Source organism: Pinus tabuliformis, chromosome 8, assembly GCF_031772625.1.
Source record: "Pinus tabuliformis cultivar Carrire ecotype Pingquan chromosome 8, CPIR1, whole genome shotgun sequence".
Taxonomy (NCBI): Eukaryota; Viridiplantae; Streptophyta; class Pinopsida; order Pinales; family Pinaceae; genus Pinus; species Pinus tabuliformis.
The window spans coordinates 2,060,644,476-2,060,668,684 of NC_142294.1; positions in this window are offsets into that span (position 1 = coordinate 2,060,644,476).

Here is a 24,209-nt window from a genome sequence, read left to right on the forward strand (position 1 = left end):
CCAACTTCTTTGCATTAACGTCACAATTGTACATAGGTAACTCGAATTTAACATCAAGCTTTAGAAAAGGTGATTTACTAGTTGCTTTCGAAGAATGATGATGAGTGTGAGTATGGGTTGTAGTAGTGGAAGAGGGTGAAGATGCCTTCAAAGAAGAATATGAAGTAGATGGTGGAGATGGTGGAGGTTTGATTCCATTCCCATTACCTCCTTTTCCTTTATCTTATTTTCCATTACCTCCTCTTGAAGAGCCTTCTCCATTGGGAGGCTTGGAACTTTCTCCTTGCAACATGCTATTCCTCTCTTCATATAGGACCTTAACCATCTCTGTCATATCAAAGAAAGCCTTTCCAAATGTCTTCTCATCTTTTATCATGATAGGTTCTCCTTCATGAGACATGATCTCTGGAGACTCAACTGCAACTTCTACAACTTGAGGATGTACTGGTGTAGAAGACTTTTTCCCCTTGAGCCAACTATAGGGCTTTCAACCATATTCCCTTCTCCTCTTTTGAGTTTTAACCTTGTAAGCATGACATAAACTTGTAAACAATTAAATCCTTCTTTCACAAAGCAAATCTAGTAAGCAAAAACCAGTGCTCTGATACCAACTTGATCTGAAATGGAGCAGATTAATAATGTTGTGCTAATTCCCCATTCAGAATAAAACCCAAGATGCTTATCATTTGCTTATAAAGTACTTAAGGATTCAATACTTTTGCTTAATTAACTGATTCCCATGAGAGTTTCTTATGTAAATGTTATAAAACAATTTAACATAAAAATATATGCTGAACAACAACAAAATAACAACAAAGAACATCAAAATATAACACACAAGAAGCACATGATAAAATAGTTCACCCCTCATGGGCTATGTCTCCTTGGTCCAACTTCTAATGGATTCAGCCTCTCTATTATGCTCAGATTACAACAAAAGTGTGTTTACAATGCTCAAATGCCTCTGAAAACTGTCTCTATGAGTTCAGAATACAAAAAAATGGCTATCTAGCCTCTTTTTGCATCCAATTGGGATAAGAAATGAAGAAGTTATGACTTCTCCCAATTCTTCCACTATTTGTTCCACAAAATGCTCCAAAACTGACAAAAACCCCCATTTCCGCTCCAAAATCCGCTAATGGAACGAGAAATTCATCGTTCGACAGGCTATATCCTGTCGGCCATATCCAAATTGCAATTGACAAGTTCTGCGGGCTCCCAACACAACAAATTGTTGCGATTGTGAAATTTGAGACCGATTGGGGATAAATAATTGCAACATATATAATCCCGCGTTTGAAACCTCCCGGTCATCGCAATCGGCAAAGTTCAACGGATAAAGGTATTGTTAACATGGGAACACTATGATTGTGGTATTGAGGACATGTCGTGGTATTAAACTGTGATATATAAAATTCCCATGTCTCGGTCTTATCGCAATTGGCAATTGGCTGCGAGTACATAACCAGACCCATCGGGACGTTAAACTGTAACACATAAAAGTATTGCGTCCGACAGCCTTATCACAATCAAAACTTTACCAATGGTAACAACATAACAACAGGGTGTTTGGTGCGTGATCCAGATTTAAGCAGGAACGCAACAAATTACAGAGATAACCATAAATACAGAGATGCGATAACCATAAAAATAGAGATGCAGCGGAAATAATACTTCATTTCATTACTGTAAAATATTGAAATATGCTTACAAACAGAAATGGAAAGAAACCAGCTAGGGCGATGGTAGCTTATCTCTGAGAAGAGATGTGGCGGCTACATGCCTCTGAACTGTTCCGAACTGTATTACAATGAGGCTCGAAGGCCTATTTATTGTTGAGAAACAATGGAAAACCCTTCACATACCGAAACCTAACCCTAGAAGATGAAACGCCAAATTGTGGGCCCCGTTTGGGTAAATTGGTACATCAATTTCCCGGGGTCGTAACTTTGGCATACGATCTCCGTTTGACGCGTACGATAGCTCGTTAGAAAGATCTATCCGAGTACTACCACTTTGGGGGGCAGCAACATATGGCTCGGTCGCCCCAGAATTCCAAAAAAACGTCGTTTAGGGCCTCAAAACGGCTCCGGAAGTTCAGGACCCGAAAAACTGCTAAAAATAGTAAACTGTGCTACAATTAAGGAAACTGAAAATGCTGAGAAAGACAATGGTGGGGGTCCAGGTGGGCCTGGCAGGTGGCCACCAATATCCACCTGGATCATTCCTCCCCCCTTAGGAAGCATTGCGTTGAGTTCCTCCATCTGCTGAACTTGTCCTGCAATCTCTGATGTGTCCAGTGATGGTGGGAAGCATGGTCGACGATGGTCCACATTGAACATTTGGTGTAGGCGAAGGAATGGAGGAATGATGTGCTCCAAAGCATTGTTCCCCATAGCCTTGGTACCGCTGTAAGGACCATGTCGGTGTGGTCTGAGCTTCTGATGGGTTCTGGTAAGGCGTTCTTTCTGTCGATGCCACCAGACATCGTTGCCCACCTGAAACTTGTGTGGTACCCCTTTGGGTGAGGAGAAGTTGTTCCTGTGTTCTGTCATGACCGTATCCCTTTTCTGCTGCTGCTGCGTGGAGGAACCCTTTGCAGGGGTCATGGATGTAGCAACGATCTTCCCCTTATTTTGGGAGTGAACCAGACAGATGAATTTCCTGGTCTGTGATATGAGCTTGCTGCCTTTCTTGGTAGTGATCAAGGATGTGGCAGCAGGTGGGGCTACCTCTGGTATCCTGTATAATGAATTATTCAAAGAAATAATGACAGCACGAGGCCTTGACTCATACACAACATGTCGCCTCCATAAGTATGGCTGGCCTAATAGTACATCACAAACATCCAGAGGTGTAACATCACACAATACCTCGTCTGTGAAGGGTTTGATGCTGTAGGGAAGGCGGCACTGCTGGCGAACTTTCAGATCTCGTCCTTCATGAAGCCACCCGATACTGTATGGCTGTGGGTGTGGTGTAGTCGGTAGGCCCAACCGCTTCACGACCTCTGCTGAAACCAGGTTCTTTTGGCTACCACTATCGACAATGAATTGCAGCGGTGAACCCTTCACCCACATCTGTGAGTGGAAAAGACGCTCCCCCTCCTCTGGATCTTCGGGCTCGTTTTTCTTGATCTTGGCAGTGGCAACAGTGGCGCTGGGATCCGCATCAATGATCTGCTTCCCTTTGCCATTCCCCTTGTCGGGTTCTGGCTCAGGGTCAGAATATGCATCTGATTCGGAAGCCTTCAACTCGGCCACCAACGACTGCTTGGTCCGACACTCACTTGTGTTATGAGTGGGACTCTTGTGGAACTCACACCACTTTCCTGTGTCCTTTTTCGGTTTCGTGGTGTTGTTCTTTTCTTGTGGCTTCGACGGGCTATCTTGGGTCACCCCGCCTTGGCTTTGTCCTTTGGGCTTCGGATTTGTAGATCCAAAGTCTCGCTTCTTCTGTTTGAACTTTTGCTCGATTTTGACAGCGTATCGGTATGCTGTGCCGAGTGAGGAGATGTTCAAGAACACCATCTCTTCTTGGATGTATTTGTGCAGGCAGCCGCGGTATTTGAGTACCAGATGCAGCTCAGAATCTTTGATACCCAACTGTGTGCGAAGGGTACGAAAAATGTTTGTGAACTCCGGCACATCTTGGTCTCGTCCCTGTCGCAGTGTGGTCCATTTGATGTATTTGTCCTCATAGCTTCCGACAGGGTAGTACTGCTCTTTGATGGCATCCCGGAAGTCATTCCAAGTGGGTGCGGCTGAAAATAGTGAGCCTGTATTTTCATCCTTCTGCTCGCAGTAGGTTTCCCACCAGTCCTTGACGTGGGGGGCTGCTTTGAGAAGAGCAAAAACAATCTTTTCCCGACTTGAAAATTCATGAACAGAAAAATACCCATCTAGCAGATTTAACCATTTATCTACGGCATCTGCGTCTATTTGACCCTCGAATATGGGGATTTCAAAATTAACTTGTACCTTGAAGGGTGTGGCATTTCCAGAGTCGCTGTTGGAAGCCGATGCGTCGCCTCTGGGTAGCCGCTGAAGGATCTGCGCAAAGCTATCCATCATCGCGTTCCGTTGTCGCTCGAGGGCTTCTTCGAGCAAGATTTTGATAGGATCTCCTGCCCCCTCGTCTTTCTTCTCATCCGCCATGGGAGGCCGTCGGGATTTTCGAGGCCGGTCTTGCAAAGGTTCGACCAGTTCAAGCCCTAACTCCTTATATCCCGACCTCGTTGGGGACATGCAAAGAAAAACAGAGAAAAAGCAGACCGCTCTGATACCACTGATCCAGATTTGAGCAGGAACGCAACAAATTACAGAGATAACCATAAATACAGAGATGCGATAACCATAAAAATAGAGATGCAGCGGAAATAATACTTCATTTCATCACTGTAAAATATTGAAATATGCTTACAAACAGAAATGGAAAGAAACCAGCTAGGGCGATGGTAGCTTATCTCTGAGAAGAGATGTGGCGGCTACATGCCTCTGAACTGTTCCGAACTGTATTACAATGAGGCTCGAAGGCCTATTTATTGTTGAGAAACAATGGAAAACCCTTCACATACCGAAACCTAACCCTAGAAGATGAAACGCCAAATTGTGGGCCCCGTTTGGGTAAATTGGTACATCAATTTCCCGGGGTCGTAACTTTGGCATACGATCTCCGTTTGACGCGTACGATAGCTCGTTAGAAAGATCTATCCGAGTACTACCACTTTGGGGGGGGGGCAACAACATAGGCTCGGTCGCCCCAGAATTCCAAAAAAACGTCGTTTAGGGCCTCAAAACGGCTCCGGAAGTTCAGGACCCGAAAAACTGCTAAAAATAGTAAACTGTGCTACAATTAAGGAAACTGAAAATGCTGAGAAAGACAATGGTGGGGGTCCAGGTGGGCCTGGCAGGTGGCCACCAATATCCACCTGGATCATTCCTCCCCCCTTAGGAAGCATTGCGTTGAGTTCCTCCATCTGCTGAACTTGTCCTGCAATCTCTGATGTGTCCAGTGATGGTGGGAAGCATGGTCGACGATGGTCCACATTGAACATTTGGTGTAGGCGAAGGAATGGAGGAATGATGTGCTCCAAAGCATTGTTCCCCATAGCCTTGGTACTGCTGTAAGGACCATGTCGGTGTGGTCTGAGCTTCTGATGGGTTCTGGTAAGGCGTTCTTTCTGTCGATGCCACCAGACATTGTTGCCCACCTGAAACTTGTGTGGTACCCCTTTGGGTGAGGAGAAGTTGTTCCTGTGTTCTGTCATGACCGTATCCCTTTTCTGCTGCTGCTGCGTGGAGGAACCCTTTGCAGGGGTCATGGATGTAGCAACGATCTTCCCCTTATTTTGGGAGTGAACCAGACAGATGAATTTCCTGGTCTGTGATATGAGCTTGCTGCCTTTCTTGGTAGTGATCAAGGATGTGGCAGTAGGTGGGGCTACCTCTGGTATCCTGTATAATGAATTATTCAAAGAAATAATGACAGCACGAGGCCTTGACTCATACACAGCATGTCGCCTCCATAAGTATGGCTGGCCTAATAGTACATCACAAACATCCAGAGGTGTAACATCACACAATACCTCGTCTGTGAAGGGTTTGATGCTGTAGGGAAGGCGGCACTGCTGGCGAACTTTCAGATCTCGTCCTTCATGAAGCCACCCGATACTGTATGGCTGTGGGTGTGGTGTAGTCGGTAGGCCCAACCGCTTCACGACCTCTGCTGAAACCAGGTTCTTTTGGCTACCACTGTCGACAATGAATTGCAGCGGTGAACCCTTCACCCACATCTGTGAGTGGAAAAGACGCTCCCCCTCCTCTGGATCTTCGGGCTCGTTTTTCTTGATCTTGGCAGTGGCAACAGTGGCGCTGGGATCCGCATCAATGATCTGCTTCCCTTTGCCATTCCCCTTGTCGGGTTCTGGCTCAGGGTCAGAATATGCATCTGATTCGGAAGCCTTCAACTCGGCCACCAACGACTGCTTGGTCCGACACTCACTTGTGTTATGAGTGGGACTCTTGTGGAACTCACACCACTTTCCTGTGTCCTTCTTCGGTTTCGTGGTGTTGTTCTTTTCTTGTGGCTTCGACGGGTTATCTTGGGTCACCCCGCCTTGGCTTTGTCCTTTGGGCTTCGGATTTGTAGATCCAAAGTCTCGCTTCTTCTGTTTGAACTTTTGCTCGATTTTGACAGCGTATCGGTATGCTGTGCCGAGTGAGGAGATGTTCAAGAACACCATCTCTTCTTGGATGTATTTGTGCAGGCAGCCGCGGTATTTGAGTACCAGATGCAGCTCAGAATCTTTGATACCCAACTGTGTGCGAAGGGTATGAAAAATGTTTGTGAACTCCGGCACATCTTGGTCTCGTCCCTGTCGCAGTGTGGTCCATTTGATGTATTTGTCCTCATAGCTTCCGACAGGGTAGTACTGCTCTTTGATGGCATCCCGGAAGTCATTCCAAGTGGGTGCGGCTGAAAATAGTGAGCCTGTATTTTCATCCTTCTGCTCGCAGTAGGTTTCCCACCAGTCCTTGACGTGGGGGGCTGCTTTGAGAAGAGCAAAAACAATCTTTTCCCGACTTGAAAATTCATGAACAGAAAAATACCCATCTAGCAGATTTAACCATTTATCTACGGCATCTGCGTCTATTTGACCCTCGAATATGGGGATTTCAAAATTAACTTGTACCTTGAAGGGTGTGGCATTTCCAGAGTCGCTGTTGGAAGCCGATGCGTCGCCTCTGGGTAGCCGCTGAAGGATCTGCGCAAAGCTATCCATCATCGCGTTCCGTTGTCGCTCGAGGGCTTCTTCGAGCAAGATTTTGATAGGATCTCCTGCCCCCTCGTCTTTCTTCTCATCCGCCATGGGAGGCCGTCGGGATTTTCGAGGCCGGTCTTGCAAAGGTTCGACCAGTTCAAGCCCTAACTCCTTATATCCCGACCTCGTTGGGGACATGCAAAGAAAAACAGAGAAAAAGCAGACCGCTCTGATACCACTGATCCGGATTTAAGAAGGAACGCAACAAATTACAGAGATAACCATAAATACAGAGATGCGATAACCATAAAAATAGAGATGCAGCGGAAATAATACTTCATTTCATTACTGTAAAATATTGAAATATGCTTACAAACAGAAATGGAAAGAAACCAGCTAGGGCGATGGTAGCTTATCTCTGAGAAGAGATGTGGCGGCTACATGCCTCTGAACTGTTCCGAACTGTATTACAATGAGGCTCGAAGGCCTATTTATTGTTGAGAAACAATGGAAAACCCTTCACATACCGAAACCTAACCCTAGAAGATGAAACGCCAAATTGTGGGCCCCGTTTGGGTAAATTGGTACATCAATTTCCCGGGGTCGTAACTTTGGCATACGATCTCCGTTTGACGCGTACGATAGCTCGTTAGAAAGATCTATCCGAGTACTACCACTTTGGGGGGCAACATAGGCTCGGTCGCCCCAGAATTCCAAAAAAAACGTCGTTTAGGGCCTCAAAACGGCTCCGGAAGTTCAGGACCCGAAAAACTGCTAAAAATAGTAAACTGTGCTACAATTAAGGAAACTGAAAATGCTGAGAAAGACAATGGTGGGGGTCCAGGTGGACCTGGCAGGTGGCCACCAATATCCACCTGGATCATTCCTCCCCCCTTAGGAAGCATTGCGTTGAGTTCCTCCATCTGCTGAACTTGTCCTGCAATCTCTGATGTGTCCAGTGATGGTGGGAAGCATGGTCGACGATGGTCCACATTGAACATTTGGTGCAGGCGAAGGAATGGAGGAATGATGTGCTCCAAAGCATTGTTCCCCATAGCCTTGGTACTGCTGTAAGGACCATGTCGGTGTGGTCTGAGCTTCTGATGGGTTCTGGTAAGGCGTTCTTTCTGTCGATGCCACCAGACATTGTTGCCCACCTGAAACTTGTGTGGTACCCCTTTGGGTGAGGAGAAGTTGTTCCTGTGTTCTGTCATGACCGTATCCCTTTTCTGCTGCTGCTGCGTGGAGGAACCCTTTGCAGGGGTCATGGATGTAGCAACGATCTTCCCCTTATTTTGGGAGTGAACCAGACAGATGAATTTCCTGGTCTGTGATATGAGCTTGCTGCCTTTCTTGGTAGTGATCAAGGATGTGGCAGTAGGTGGGGCTACCTCTGGTATCCTGTATAATGAATTATTCAAAGAAATAATGACAGCACGAGGCCTTGACTCATACACAGCATGTCGCCTCCATAAGTATGGCTGGCCTAATAGTACATCACAAACATCCAGAGGTGTAACATCACACAATACCTCGTCTGTGAAGGGTTTGATGCTGTAGGGAAGGCGGCACTGCTGGCGAACTTTCAGATCTCGTCCTTCATGAAGCCACCCGATACTGTATGGCTGTGGGTGTGGTGTAGTCGGTAGGCCCAACCGCTTCACGACCTCTGCTGAAACCAGGTTCTTTTGGCTACCACTGTCGACAATGAATTGCAGCGGTGAACCCTTCACCCACATCTGTGAGTGGAAAAGACGCTCCCCCTCCTCTGGATCTTCGGGCTCATTTTTCTTGATCTTGGCAGTGGCAACAGTGGCGCTGGGATCCGCATCAATGATCTGCTTCCCTTTGCCATTCCCCTTGTCGGGTTCTGGCTCAGGGTCAGAATATGCATCTGATTCGGAAGCCTTCAACTCGGCCACCAACGACTGCTTGGTCCGACACTCACTTGTGTTATGAGTGGGACTCTTGTGGAACTCACACCACTTTCCTGTGTCCTTCTTCGGTTTCGTGGTGTTGTTCTTTTCTTGTGGCTTCGACGGGTTATCTTGGGTCACCCCGCCTTGGCTTTGTCCTTTGGGCTTCGGATTTGTAGATCCAAAGTCTCGCTTCTTCTGTTTGAACTTTTGCTCGATTTTGACAGCGTATCGGTATGCTGTGCCGAGTGAGGAGATGTTCAAGAACACCATCTCTTCTTGGATGTATTTGTGCAGGCAGCCGCGGTATTTGAGTACCAGATGCAGCTCAGAATCTTTGATACCCAACTGTGTGCGAAGGGTATGAAAAATGTTTGTGAACTCCGGCACATCTTGGTCTCGTCCCTGTCGCAGTGTGGTCCATTTGATGTATTTGTCCTCATAGCTTCCGACAGGGTAGTACTGCTCTTTGATGGCATCCCGGAAGTCATTCCAAGTGGGTGCGGCTGAAAATAGTGAGCCTGTATTTTCATCCTTCTGCTCGCAGTAGGTTTCCCACCAGTCCTTGACGTGGGGGGCTGCTTTGAGAAGAGCAAAAACAATCTTTTCCCGACTTGAAAATTCATGAACAGAAAAATACCCATCTAGCAGATTTAACCATTTATCTACGGCATCTGCGTCTATTTGACCCTCGAATATGGGGATTTCAAAATTAACTTGTACCTTGAAGGGTGTGGCATTTCCAGAGTCGCTGTTGGAAGCCGATGCGTCGCCTCTGGGTAGCCGCTGAAGGATCTGCGCAAAGCTATCCATCATCGCGTTCCGTTGTCGCTCGAGGGCTTCTTCGAGCAAGATTTTGATAGGATCTCCTGCCCCCTCGTCTTTCTTCTCATCCGCCATGGGAGGCCGTCGGGATTTTCGAGGCCGGTCTTGCAAAGGTTCGACCAGTTCAAGCCCTAACTCCTTATATCCCGACCTCGTTGGGGACATGCAAAGAAAAACAGAGAAAAAGCAGACCGCTCTGATACCACTGATCCGGATTTAAACAGGAACGCAACAAATTACAGAGATAACCATAAATACAGAGATGCGATAACCATAAAAATAGAGATGCAGCGGAAATAATACTTCATTTCATTACTGTAAAATATTGAAATATGCTTACAAACAGAAATGGAAAGAAACCAGCTAGGGCGATGGTAGCTTATCTCTGAGAAGAGATGTGGCGGCTACATGCCTCTGAACTGTAACTTACAATGAGGCTCGAAGGCCTATTTATTGTTGAGAAACAATGGAAAACCCTTCACATACCGAAACCTAACCCTAGAAGATGAAACGCCAAATTGTGGGCCCCGTTTGGGTAAATTGGTACATCAATTTCCCGGGGTCGTAACTTTGGCATACGATCTCCGTTTGACGCGTACGATAGCTCGTTAGAAAGATCTATCCGAGTACTACCACTTTGGGGGGCAACATAAGGCTCGGTCGCCCCAGAATTCCAAAAAAACGTCGTTTAGGGCCTCAAAACGGCTCCGGAAGTTCAGGACCCGAAAAACTGCTAAAAATAGTAAACTGTGCTACAATTAAGGAAACTGAAAATGCTGAGAAAGACAATGGTGGGGGTCCAGGTGGGCCTGGCAGGTGGCCACCAATATCCACCTGGATCATTCCTCCCCCCTTAGGAAGCATTGCGTTGAGTTCCTCCATCTGCTGAACTTGTCCTGCAATCTCTGATGTGTCCAGTGATGGTGGGAAGCATGGTCGACGATGGTCCACATTGAACATTTGGTGCAGGCGAAGGAATGGAGGAATGATGTGCTCCAAAGCATTGTTCCCCATAGCCTTGGTACTGCTGTAAGGACCATGTCGGTGTGGTCTGAGCTTCTGATGGGTTCTGGTAAGGCGTTCTTTCTGTCGATGCCACCAGACATTGTTGCCCACCTGAAACTTGTGTGGTACCCCTTTGGGTGAGGAGAAGTTGTTCCTGTGTTCTGTCATGACCGTATCCCTTTTCTGCTGCTGCTGCGTGGAGGAACCCTTTGCAGGGGTCATGGATGTAGCAACGATCTTCCCCTTATTTTGGGAGTGAACCAGACAGATGAATTTCCTGGTCTGTGATATGAGCTTGCTGCCTTTCTTGGTAGTGATCAAGGATGTGGCAGTAGGTGGGGCTACCTCTGGTATCCTGTATAATGAATTATTCAAAGAAATAATGACAGCACGAGGCCTTGACTCATACACAGCATGTCGCCTCCATAAGTATGGCTGGCCTAATAGTACATCACAAACATCCAGAGGTGTAACATCACACAATACCTCGTCTGTGAAGGGTTTGATGCTGTAGGGAAGGCGGCACTGCTGGCGAACTTTCAGATCTCGTCCTTCATGAAGCCACCCGATACTGTATGGCTGTGGGTGTGGTGTAGTCGGTAGGCCCAACCGCTTCACGACCTCTGCTGAAACCAGGTTCTTTTGGCTACCACTGTCGACAATGAATTGCAGCGGTGAACCCTTCACCCACATCTGTGAGTGGAAAAGACGCTCCCCCTCCTCTGGATCTTCGGGCTCATTTTTCTTGATCTTGGCAGTGGCAACAGTGGCGCTGGGATCCGCATCAATGATCTGCTTCCCTTTGCCATTCCCCTTGTCGGGTTCTGGCTCAGGGTCAGAATATGCATCTGATTCGGAAGCCTTCAACTCGGCCACCAACGACTGCTTGGTCCGACACTCACTTGTGTTATGAGTGGGACTCTTGTGGAACTCACACCACTTTCCTGTGTCCTTCTTCGGTTTCGTGGTGTTGTTCTTTTCTTGTGGCTTCGACGGGTTATCTTGGGTCACCCCGCCTTGGCTTTGTCCTTTGGGCTTCGGATTTGTAGATCCAAAGTCTCGCTTCTTCTGTTTGAACTTTTGCTCGATTTTGACAGCGTATCGGTATGCTGTGCCGAGTGAGGAGATGTTCAAGAACACCATCTCTTCTTGGATGTATTTGTGCAGGCAGCCGCGGTATTTGAGTACCAGATGCAGCTCAGAATCTTTGATACCCAACTGTGTGCGAAGGGTATGAAAAATGTTTGTGAACTCCGGCACATCTTGGTCTCGTCCCTGTCGCAGTGTGGTCCATTTGATGTATTTGTCCTCATAGCTTCCGACAGGGTAGTACTGCTCTTTGATGGCATCCCGGAAGTCATTCCAAGTGGGTGCGGCTGAAAATAGTGAGCCTGTATTTTCATCCTTCTGCTCGCAGTAGGTTTCCCACCAGTCCTTGACGTGGGGGGCTGCTTTGAGAAGAGCAAAAACAATCTTTTCCCGACTTGAAAATTCATGAACAGAAAAATACCCATCTAGCAGATTTAACCATTTATCTACGGCATCTGCGTCTATTTGACCCTCGAATATGGGGATTTCAAAATTAACTTGTACCTTGAAGGGTGTGGCATTTCCAGAGTCGCTGTTGGAAGCCGATGCGTCGCCTCTGGGTAGCCGCTGAAGGATCTGCGCAAAGCTATCCATCATCGCGTTCCGTTGTCGCTCGAGGGCTTCTTCGAGCAAGATTTTGATAGGATCTCCTGCCCCCTCGTCTTTCTTCTCATCCGCCATGGGAGGCCGTCGGGATTTTCGAGGCCGGTCTTGCAAAGGTTCGACCAGTTCAAGCCCTAACTCCTTATATCCCGACCTCGTTGGGGACATGCAAAGAAAAACAGAGAAAAAGCAGACCGCTCTGATACCACTGATCCGGATTTAAACAGGAACGCAACAAATTACAGAGATAACCATAAATACAGAGATGCGATAACCATAAAAATAGAGATGCAGCGGAAATAATACTTCATTTCATTACTGTAAAATATTGAAATATGCTTACAAACAGAAATGGAAAGAAACCAGCTAGGGCGATGGTAGCTTATCTCTGAGAAGAGATGTGGCGGCTACATGCCTCTGAACTGTATTACAATGAGGCTCGAAGGCCTATTTATTGTTGAGAAACAATGGAAAACCCTTCACATACCGAAACCTAACCCTAGAAGATGAAACGCCAAATTGTGGGCCCCGTTTGGGTAAATTGGTACATCAATTTCCCGGGGTCGTAACTTTGGCATACGATCTCCGTTTGACGCGTACGATAGCTCGTTAGAAAGATCTATCCGAGTACTACCACTTTGGGGGGCCAACATAGGGCTCGGTCGCCCCAGAATTCCAAAAAAACGTCGTTTAGGGCCTCAAAACGGCTCCGGAAGTTCAGGACCCGAAAAACTGCTAAAAATAGTAAACTGTGCTACAATTAAGGAAACTGAAAATGCTGAGAAAGACAATGGTGGGGGTCCAGGTGGGCCTGGCAGGTGGCCACCAATATCCACCTGGATCATTCCTCCCCCCTTAGGAAGCATTGCGTTGAGTTCCTCCATCTGCTGAACTTGTCCTGCAATCTCTGATGTGTCCAGTGATGGTGGGAAGCATGGTCGACGATGGTCCACATTGAACATTTGGTGCAGGCGAAGGAATGGAGGAATGATGTGCTCCAAAGCATTGTTCCCCATAGCCTTGGTACTGCTGTAAGGACCATGTCGGTGTGGTCTGAGCTTCTGATGGGTTCTGGTAAGGCGTTCTTTCTGTCGATGCCACCAGACATTGTTGCCCACCTGAAACTTGTGTGGTACCCCTTTGGGTGAGGAGAAGTTGTTCCTGTGTTCTGTCATGACCGTATCCCTTTTCTGCTGCTGCTGCGTGGAGGAACCCTTTGCAGGGGTCATGGATGTAGCAACGATCTTCCCCTTATTTTGGGAGTGAACCAGACAGATGAATTTCCTGGTCTGTGATATGAGCTTGCTGCCTTTCTTGGTAGTGATCAAGGATGTGGCAGTAGGTGGGGCTACCTCTGGTATCCTGTATAATGAATTATTCAAAGAAATAATGACAGCACGAGGCCTTGACTCATACACAGCATGTCGCCTCCATAAGTATGGCTGGCCTAATAGTACATCACAAACATCCAGAGGTGTAACATCACACAATACCTCGTCTGTGAAGGGTTTGATGCTGTAGGGAAGGCGGCACTGCTGGCGAACTTTCAGATCTCGTCCTTCATGAAGCCACCCGATACTGTATGGCTGTGGGTGTGGTGTAGTCGGTAGGCCCAACCGCTTCACGACCTCTGCTGAAACCAGGTTCTTTTGGCTACCACTGTCGACAATGAATTGCAGCGGTGAACCCTTCACCCACATCTGTGAGTGGAAAAGACGCTCCCCCTCCTCTGGATCTTCGGGCTCATTTTTCTTGATCTTGGCAGTGGCAACAGTGGCGCTGGGATCCGCATCAATGATCTGCTTCCCTTTGCCATTCCCCTTGTCGGGTTCTGGCTCAGGGTCAGAATATGCATCTGATTCGGAAGCCTTCAACTCGGCCACCAACGACTGCTTGGTCCGACACTCACTTGTGTTATGAGTGGGACTCTTGTGGAACTCACACCACTTTCCTGTGTCCTTCTTCGGTTTCGTGGTGTTGTTCTTTTCTTGTGGCTTCGACGGGTTATCTTGGGTCACCCCGCCTTGGCTTTGTCCTTTGGGCTTCGGATTTGTAGATCCAAAGTCTCGCTTCTTCTGTTTGAACTTTTGCTCGATTTTGACAGCGTATCGGTATGCTGTGCCGAGTGAGGAGATGTTCAAGAACACCATCTCTTCTTGGATGTATTTGTGCAGGCAGCCGCGGTATTTGAGTACCAGATGCAGCTCAGAATCTTTGATACCCAACTGTGTGCGAAGGGTATGAAAAATGTTTGTGAACTCCGGCACATCTTGGTCTCGTCCCTGTCGCAGTGTGGTCCATTTGATGTATTTGTCCTCATAGCTTCCGACAGGGTAGTACTGCTCTTTGATGGCATCCCGGAAGTCATTCCAAGTGGGTGCGGCTGAAAATAGTGAGCCTGTATTTTCATCCTTCTGCTCGCAGTAGGTTTCCCACCAGTCCTTGACGTGGGGGGCTGCTTTGAGAAGAGCAAAAACAATCTTTTCCCGACTTGAAAATTCATGAACAGAAAAATACCCATCTAGCAGATTTAACCATTTATCTACGGCATCTGCGTCTATTTGACCCTCGAATATGGGGATTTCAAAATTAACTTGTACCTTGAAGGGTGTGGCATTTCCAGAGTCGCTGTTGGAAGCCGATGCGTCGCCTCTGGGTAGCCGCTGAAGGATCTGCGCAAAGCTATCCATCATCGCGTTCCGTTGTCGCTCGAGGGCTTCTTCGAGCAAGATTTTGATAGGATCTCCTGCCCCCTCGTCTTTCTTCTCATCCGCCATGGGAGGCCGTCGGGATTTTCGAGGCCGGTCTTGCAAAGGTTCGACCAGTTCAAGCCCTAACTCCTTATATCCCGACCTCGTTGGGGACATGCAAAGAAAAACAGAGAAAAAGCAGACCGCTCTGATACCACTGATCCGGATTTAAACAGGAACGCAACAAATTACAGAGATAACCATAAATACAGAGATGCGATAACCATAAAAATAGAGATGCAGCGGAAATAATACTTCATTTCATTACTGTAAAATATTGAAATATGCTTACAAACAGAAATGGAAAGAAACCAGCTAGGGCGATGGTAGCTTATCTCTGAGAAGAGATGTGGCGGCTACATGCCTCTGAACTGTATTACAATGAGGCTCGAAGGCCTATTTATTGTTGAGAAACAATGGAAAACCCTTCACATACCGAAACCTAACCCTAGAAGATGAAACGCCAAATTGTGGGCCCCGTTTGGGTAAATTGGTACATCAATTTCCCGGGGTCGTAACTTTGGCATACGATCTCCGTTTGACGCGTACGATAGCTCGTTAGAAAGATCTATCCGAGTACTACCACTTTGGGGGGCAACAACTAGGGCTCGGTCGCCCCAGAATTCCAAAAAAACGTCGTTTAGGGCCTCAAAACGGCTCCGGAAGTTCAGGACCCGAAAAACTGCTAAAAATAGTAAACTGTGCTACAATTAAGGAAACTGAAAATGCTGAGAAAGACAATGGTGGGGGTCCAGGTGGGCCTGGCAGGTGGCCACCAATATCCACCTGGATCATTCCTCCCCCCTTAGGAAGCATTGCGTTGAGTTCCTCCATCTGCTGAACTTGTCCTGCAATCTCTGATGTGTCCAGTGATGGTGGGAAGCATGGTCGACGATGGTCCACATTGAACATTTGGTGCAGGCGAAGGAATGGAGGAATGATGTGCTCCAAAGCATTGTTCCCCATAGCCTTGGTACTGCTGTAAGGACCATGTCGGTGTGGTCTGAGCTTCTGATGGGTTCTGGTAAGGCGTTCTTTCTGTCGATGCCACCAGACATTGTTGCCCACCTGAAACTTGTGTGGTACCCCTTTGGGTGAGGAGAAGTTGTTCCTGTGTTCTGTCATGACCGTATCCCTTTTCTGCTGCTGCTGCGTGGAGGAACCCTTTGCAGGGGTCATGGATGTAGCAACGATCTTCCCCTTATTTTGGGAGTGAACCAGACAGATGAATTTCCTGGTCTGTGATATGAGCTTGCTGCCTTTCTTGGTAGTGATCAAGGATGTGGCAGTAGGTGGGGCTACCTCTGGTATCCTGTATAATGAATTATTCAAAGAAATAATGACAGCACGAGGCCTTGACTCATACACAGCATGTCGCCTCCATAAGTATGGCTGGCCTAATAGTACATCACAAACATCCAGAGGTGTAACATCACACAATACCTCGTCTGTGAAGGGTTTGATGCTGTAGGGAAGGCGGCACTGCTGGCGAACTTTCAGATCTCGTCCTTCATGAAGCCACCCGATACTGTATGGCTGTGGGTGTGGTGTAGTCGGTAGGCCCAACCGCTTCACGACCTCTGCTGAAACCAGGTTCTTTTGGCTACCACTGTCGACAATGAATTGCAGCGGTGAACCCTTCACCCACATCTGTGAGTGGAAAAGACGCTCCCCCTCCTCTGGATCTTCGGGCTCATTTTTCTTGATCTTGGCAGTGGCAACAGTGGCGCTGGGATCCGCATCAATGATCTGCTTCCCTTTGCCATTCCCCTTGTCGGGTTCTGGCTCAGGGTCAGAATATGCATCTGATTCGGAAGCCTTCAACTCGGCCACCAACGACTGCTTGGTCCGACACTCACTTGTGTTATGAGTGGGACTCTTGTGGAACTCACACCACTTTCCTGTGTCCTTCTTCGGTTTCGTGGTGTTGTTCTTTTCTTGTGGCTTCGACGGGTATCTTGGGTCACCCCGCCTTGGCTTTGTCCTTTGGGCTTCGGATTTGTAGATCCAAAGTCTCGCTTCTTCTGTTTGAACTTTTGCTCGATTTTGACAGCGTATCGGTATGCTGTGCCGAGTGAGGAGATGTTCAAGAACACCATCTCTTCTTGGATGTATTTGTGCAGGCAGCCGCGGTATTTGAGTACCAGATGCAGCTCAGAATCTTTGATACCCAACTGTGTGCGAAGGGTATGAAAAATGTTTGTGAACTCCGGCACATCTTGGTCTCGTCCCTGTCGCAGTGTGGTCCATTTGATGTATTTGTCCTCATAGCTTCCGACAGGGTAGTACTGCTCTTTGATGGCATCCCGGAAGTCATTCCAAGTGGGTGCGGCTGAAAATAGTGAGCCTGTATTTTCATCCTTCTGCTCGCAGTAGGTTTCCCACCAGTCCTTGACGTGGGGGGCTGCTTTGAGAAGAGCAAAAACAATCTTTTCCCGACTTGAAAATTCATGAACAGAAAAATACCCATCTAGCAGATTTAACCATTTATCTACGGCATCTGCGTCTATTTGACCCTCGAATATGGGGATTTCAAAATTAACTTGTACCTTGAAGGGTGTGGCATTTCCAGAGTCGCTGTTGGAAGCCGATGCGTCGCCTCTGGGTAGCCGCTGAAGGATCTGCGCAAAGCTATCCATCATCGCGTTCCGTTGTCGCTCGAGGGCTTCTTCGAGCAAGATTTTGATAGGATCTCCTGCCCCCTCGTCTTTCTTCTCATCCGCCATGGGAGGCCGTCGGGATTTTCGAGGCCGGTCTTGCAAAGGTTCGACCAGTTCAAGCCCTAACTCCTTATATCCCGACCTCGTTGGGGACATGCAAAGAAAAACAGAGAAAAAGCAGACCGCTCTGATACCACTGATCCAGATTTAAGCAGGAACGCAACAAATTACAGAGATAACCATAAATACAGAGATGCGATAACCATAAAAATAGAGATGCAGCGGAAATAATACTTCATTTCATTACTGTAAAATATTGAAATATGCTTACAAACAGAAATGGAAAGAAACCAGCTAGGGCGATGGTAGCTTATCTCTGAGAAGAGATGTGGCGGCTACATGCCTCTGAACTGTATTACAATGAGGCTCGAAGGCCTATTTATTGTTGAGAAACAATGGAAAACCCTTCACATACCGAAACCTAACCCTAGAAGATGAAACGCCAAATTGTGGGCCCCGTTTGGGTAAATTGGTACATCAATTTCCCGGGGTCGTAACTTTGGCATACGATAGCTCGTTAGAAAGATCTATCCGAGTACTACCACTTTGGGGGGGGCAACAACATAGGGCTCGGTCGCCCCAGAATTCCAAAAAAACGTCGTTTAGGGCCTCAAAACGGCTCCGGAAGTTCAGGACCCGAAAAACTGCTAAAAATAGTAAACTGTGCTACAATTAAGGAAACTGAAAATGCTGAGAAAGACAATGGTGGGGGTCCAGGTGGGCCTGGCAGGTGGCCACCAATATCCACCTGGATCATTCCTCCCCCCTTAGGAAGCATTGCGTTGAGTTCCTCCATCTGCTGAACTTGTCCTGCAATCTCTGATGTGTCCAGTGATGGTGGGAAGCATGGTCGACGATGGTCCACATTGAACATTTGGTGTAGGCGAAGGAATGGAGGAATGATGTGCTCCAAAGCATTGTTCCCCATAGCCTTGGTACTGCTGTAAGGACCATGTCGGTGTGGTCTGAGCTTCTGATGGGTTCTGGTAAGGCGTTCTTTCTGTCGATGCCACCAGACATTGTTGCCCACCTGAAACTTGTGTGGTACCCCTTTGGGTGAGGAGAAGTTGTTCCTGTGTTCTGTCATGACCGTATCCCTTTTCTGCTGCTGCTGCGTGGAGGAACCCTTTGCAGGGGTCATGGATGTAGCAACGATCTTCCCCTTATTTTGGGAGTGAACCAGACAGATGAATTTCCTGGTCTGTGATATGAGCTTGCTGCCTTTCTTGGTAGTGATCAAGGATGTGGCAGTAGGTGGGGCTACCTCTGGTATCCTGTATAATGAATTATTCAAAGAAATAATGACAGCACGAGGCCTTGACTCATACACAGCATGTCGCCTCCATAAGTATGGCTGGCCTAATAGTACATCACAAACATCCAGAGGTGTAACATCACACAATACCTCGTCTGTGAAGGGTTTGATGCTGTAGGGAAGGCGGCACTGCTGGCGAACTTTCAGATCTCGTCCTTCATGAAGCCACCCGATACTGTATGGCTGTGGGTGTGGTGTAGTCGGTAGGCCCAACCGCTTCACGACCTCTGCTGAAACCAGGTTCTTTTGGCTACCACTGTCGACAATGAATTGCAGCGGTGAACCCTTCACCCACATCTGTGAGTGGAAAAGACGCTCCCCCTCCTCTGGATCTTCGGGCTCGTTTTTCTTGATCTTGGCAGTGGCAACAGTGGCGCTGGGATCCGCATCAATGATCTGCTTCCCTTTGCCATTCCCCTTGTCGGGTTCTGGCTCAGGGTCAGAATATGCATCTGATTCGGAAGCCTTCAACTCGGCCACCAACGACTGCTTGGTCCGACACTCACTTGTGTTATGAGTGGGACTCTTGTGGAACTCACACCACTTTCCTGTGTCCTTCTTCGGTTTCGTGGTGTTGTTCTTTTCTTGTGGCTTCGACGGGTTATCTTGGGTCACCCCGCCTTGGCTTTGTCCTTTGGGCTTCGGATTTGTAGATCCAAAGTCTCGCTTCTTCTGTTTGAACTTTTGCTCGATTTTGACAGCGTATCGGTATGCTGTGCCGAGTGAGGAGATGTTCAAGAACACCATCTCTTCTTGGATGTATTTGTGCAGGCAGCCGCGGTATTTGAGTACCAGATGCAGCTCAGAATCTTTGATACCCAACTGTGTGCGAAGGGTATGAAAAATGTTTGTGAACTCCGGCACATCTTGGTCTCGTCCCTGTCGCAGTGTGGTCCATTTGATGTATTTGTCCTCATAGCTTCCGACAGGGTAGTACTGCTCTTTGATGGCATCCCGGAAGTCATTCCAAGTGGGTGCGGCTGAAAATAGTGAGCCTGTATTTTCATCCTTCTGCTCGCAGTAGGTTTCCCACCAGTCCTTGACGTGGGGGGCTGCTTTGAGAAGAGCAAAAACAATCTTTTCCCGACTTGAAAATTCATGAACAGAAAAATACCCATCTAGCAGATTTAACCATTTATCTACGGCATCTGCGTCTATTTGACCCTCGAATATGGGGATTTCAAAATTAACTTGTACCTTGAAGGGTGTGGCATTTCCAGAGTCGCTGTTGGAAGCCGATGCGTCGCCTCTGGGTAGCCGCTGAAGGATCTGCGCAAAGCTATCCATCATCGCGTTCCGTTGTCGCTCGAGGGCTTCTTCGAGCAAGATTTTGATAGGATCTCCTGCCCCCTCGTCTTTCTTCTCATCCGCCATGGGAGGCCGTCGGGATTTTCGAGGCCGGTCTTGCAAAGGTTCGACCAGTTCAAGCCCTAACTCCTTATATCCCGACCTCGTTGGGGACATGCAAAGAAAAACAGAGAAAAAGCAGACCGCTCTGATACCACTGATCCAGATTTGAGCAGGAACGCAACAAATTACAGAGATAACCATAAATACAGAGATGCGATAACCATAAAAATAGAGATGCAGCGGAAATAATACTTCATTTCATCACTGTAAAATATTGAAATATGCTTACAAACAGAAATGGAAAGAAACCAGCTAGGGCGATGGTAGCTTATCTCTGAGAAGAGATGTGGCGGCTACATGCCTCTGAACTGTATTACAATGAGGCTCGAAGGCCTATTTATTGTTGAGAAACAATGGAAAACCCTTCACATACCGAAACCTAACCCTAGAAGATGAAACGCCAAATTGTGGGCCCCGTTTGGGTAAATTGGTACATCAATTTCCCGGGGTCGTAACTTTGGCATACGATCTCCGTTTGACGCGTACGATAGCTCGTTAGAAAGATCTATCCGAGTACTACCACTTTGGGGGGGGCAACAACATAGGGCTCGGTCGCCCCAGAATTCCAAAAAAACGTCGTTTAGGGCCTCAAAACGGCTCCGGAAGTTCAGGACCCGAAAAACTGTTAAAAATAGTAAACTGTGCTACAATTAAGGAAACTGAAAATGCTGAGAAAGACAATGGTGGGGGTCCAGGTGGGCCTGGCAGGTGGCCACCAATATCCACCTGGATCATTCCTCCCCCCTTAGGAAGCATTGCGTTGAGTTCCTCCATCTGCTGAACTTGTCCTGCAATCTCTGATGTGTCCAGTGATGGTGGGAAGCATGGTCGACGATGGTCCACATTGAACATTTGGTGTAGGCGAAGGAATGGAGGAATGATGTGCTCCAAAGCATTGTTCCCCATAGCCTTGGTACCGCTGTAAGGACCATGTCGGTGTGGTCTGAGCTTCTGATGGGTTCTGGTAAGGCGTTCTTTCTGTCGATGCCACCAGACATTGTTGCCCACCTGAAACTTGTGTGGTACCCCTTTGGGTGAGGAGAAGTTGTTCCTGTGTTCTGTCATGACCGTATCCCTTTTCTGCTGCTGCTGCGTGGAGGAACCCTTTGCAGGGGTCATGGATGTAGCAACGATCTTCCCCTTATTTTGGGAGTGAACCAGACAGATGAATTTCCTGGTCTGTGATATGAGCTTGCTGCCTTTCTTGGTAGTGATCAAGGATGTGGCAGCAGGTGGGGCTACCTCTGGTATCCTGTATAATGAATTATTCAAAGAAATAATGACAGCACGAGGCCTTGACTCATACACAGCATGTCGCCTCCATAAGTATGGCTGGCCTAATAGTACATCACAAACATCCAGAGGTGTAACATCACACAATACCTCGTCTGTGAAGGGTTTGATGCTGTAGGGAAGGCGGCACTGCTGGCGAACTTTCAGATCTCGTCCTTCATGAAGCCACCCGATACTGTATGGCTGTGGGTGTGGTGTAGTCGGTAGGCCCAACCGCTTCACGACCTCTACTGAAACCAGGTTCTTTTGGCTACCACTATCGACAATGAATTGCAGCGGTGAACCCTTCACCCACATCTGTGAGTGGAAAAGACGCTCCCCCTCCTCTGGATCTTCGGGCTCGTTTTTCTTGATCTTGGCAGTGGCAACAGTGGCGCTGGGATCCGCATCAATGATCTGCTTCCCTTTGCCATTCCCCTTGTCGGGTTCTGGCTCAGGGTCAGAATATGCATCTGATTCGGAAGCCTTCAACTCGGCCACCAACGACTGCTTGGTCCGACACTCACTTGTGTTATGAGTGGGACTCTTGTGGAACTCACACCACTTTCCTGTGTCCTTCTTCGGTTTCATGGTGTTGTTCTTTTCTTGTGGCTTCGACGGGCTATCTTGGGTCACCCCGCCTTGGCTTTGTCCTTTGGGCTTCGGATTTGTAGATCCAAAGTCTCGCTTCTTCTGTTTGAACTTTTGCTCGATTTTGACAGCGTATCGGTATGCTGTGCCGAGTGAGGAGATGTTCAAGAACACCATCTCTTCTTGGATGTATTTGTGCAGGCAGTCGCGGTATTTGAGTACCAGATGCAGCTCAGAATCTTTGATACCCAACTGTGTGCGAAGGGTACGAAAAATGTTTGTGAACTCCGGCACATCTTGGTCTCGTCCCTGTCGCAGTGTGGTCCATTTGATGTATTTGTCCTCATAGCTTCCGACAGGGTAGTACTGCTCTTTGATGGCATCCCGGAAGTCATTCCAAGTGGGTGCGGCTGAAAATAGTGAGCCTGTATTTTCATCCTTCTGCTCGCAGTAGGTTTCCCACCAGTCCTTGACGTGGGGGGCTGCTTTGAGAAGAGCAAAAACAATCTTTTCCCGACTTGAAAATTCATGAACAAAAAAATACCCATCTAGCAGATTTAACCATTTATCTACGGCATCTGCGTCTATTTGACCCTCGAATATGGGGATTTCAAAATTAACTTGTACCTTGAAGGGTGTGGCATTTCCAGAGTCGCTGTTGGAAGCCGATGCGTCGCCTCTGGGTAGCCGCTGAAGGATCTGCGCAAAGCTATCCATCATCGCGTTCCGTTGTCGCTCGAGGGCTTCTTCGAGCAAGATTTTGATAGGATCTCCTGCCCCCTCGTCTTTCTTCTCATCCGCCATGGGAGGCCGTTGGGATTTTCGAGGCCGGTCTTGCAAAGGTTCGACCAGTTCAAGCCCTAACTCCTTATATCCCGACCTCGTTGGGGACATGCAAAGAAAAACAGAGAAAAAGCAGACCGCTCTGATACCACTGATCCAGATTTGAGCAGGAACGCAACAAATTACAGAGATAACCATAAATACAGAGATGCGATAACCATAAAAATAGAGATGCATCGGAAATAATACTTCATTTCATCACTGTAAAATATTGAAATATGCTTACAAACAGAAATGGAAAGAAACCAGCTAGGGCGATGGTAGCTTATCTCTGAGAAGAGATGTGGCGGCTACATGCCTCTGAACTGTTCCGAACTGTATTACAATGAGGCTCGAAGGCCTATTTATTGTTGAGAAACAATGGAAAACCCTTCACATACCGAAAGCTAACCCTAGAAGATGAAACGCCAAATTGTGGGCCCCGTTTGGGTAAATTGGTACATCAATTTCCCGGGGTCGTAACTTTGGCATACGATCTCCGTTTGACGCGTACGATAGCTCGTTAGAAAGATCTATCCGAGTACTACCACTTTGGGGGGGGGCAACAACATAGGGCTCGGTCGCCCCAGAATTCCAAAAAAACGTCGTTTAGGGCCTCAAAACGGCTCCGGAAGTTCAGGACCCGAAAAACTGCTAAAAATAGTAAACTGTGCTACAATTAAGGAAACTGAAAATGCTGAGAAAGACAATGGTGGGGGTCCAGGTGGGCCTGGCAGGTGGCCACCAATATCCACCTGGATCAGTGCGATTTGCAGGGGCCAGTTCTTAACCCGCACCTCTTTTTTCCCAATATGCGATATGCAGGACCTAGTGGAAACCTGCCACTTGGCGCTTCCCCATTCGCTGGGACCCTTGCCATGTCATCCAATCCTGCCACATAGACAAGTCAAACTTGAACTTTTACTTGCTCTATCTTTTGCATACGAACTCGGATTTGAGTGTTGTTCACACCATTGGATTCAGAATGACGAGCCCTTCAATCTGAAGCTAAGTTTGACAATATTCTGACACTTTAATTTTTGAGCATAATTCTGAGCACCTGATCACATACCCATGGATGAAAGTGATGGATGGTTTGTGCCCTATGAAGAAACCATAAAATATGAA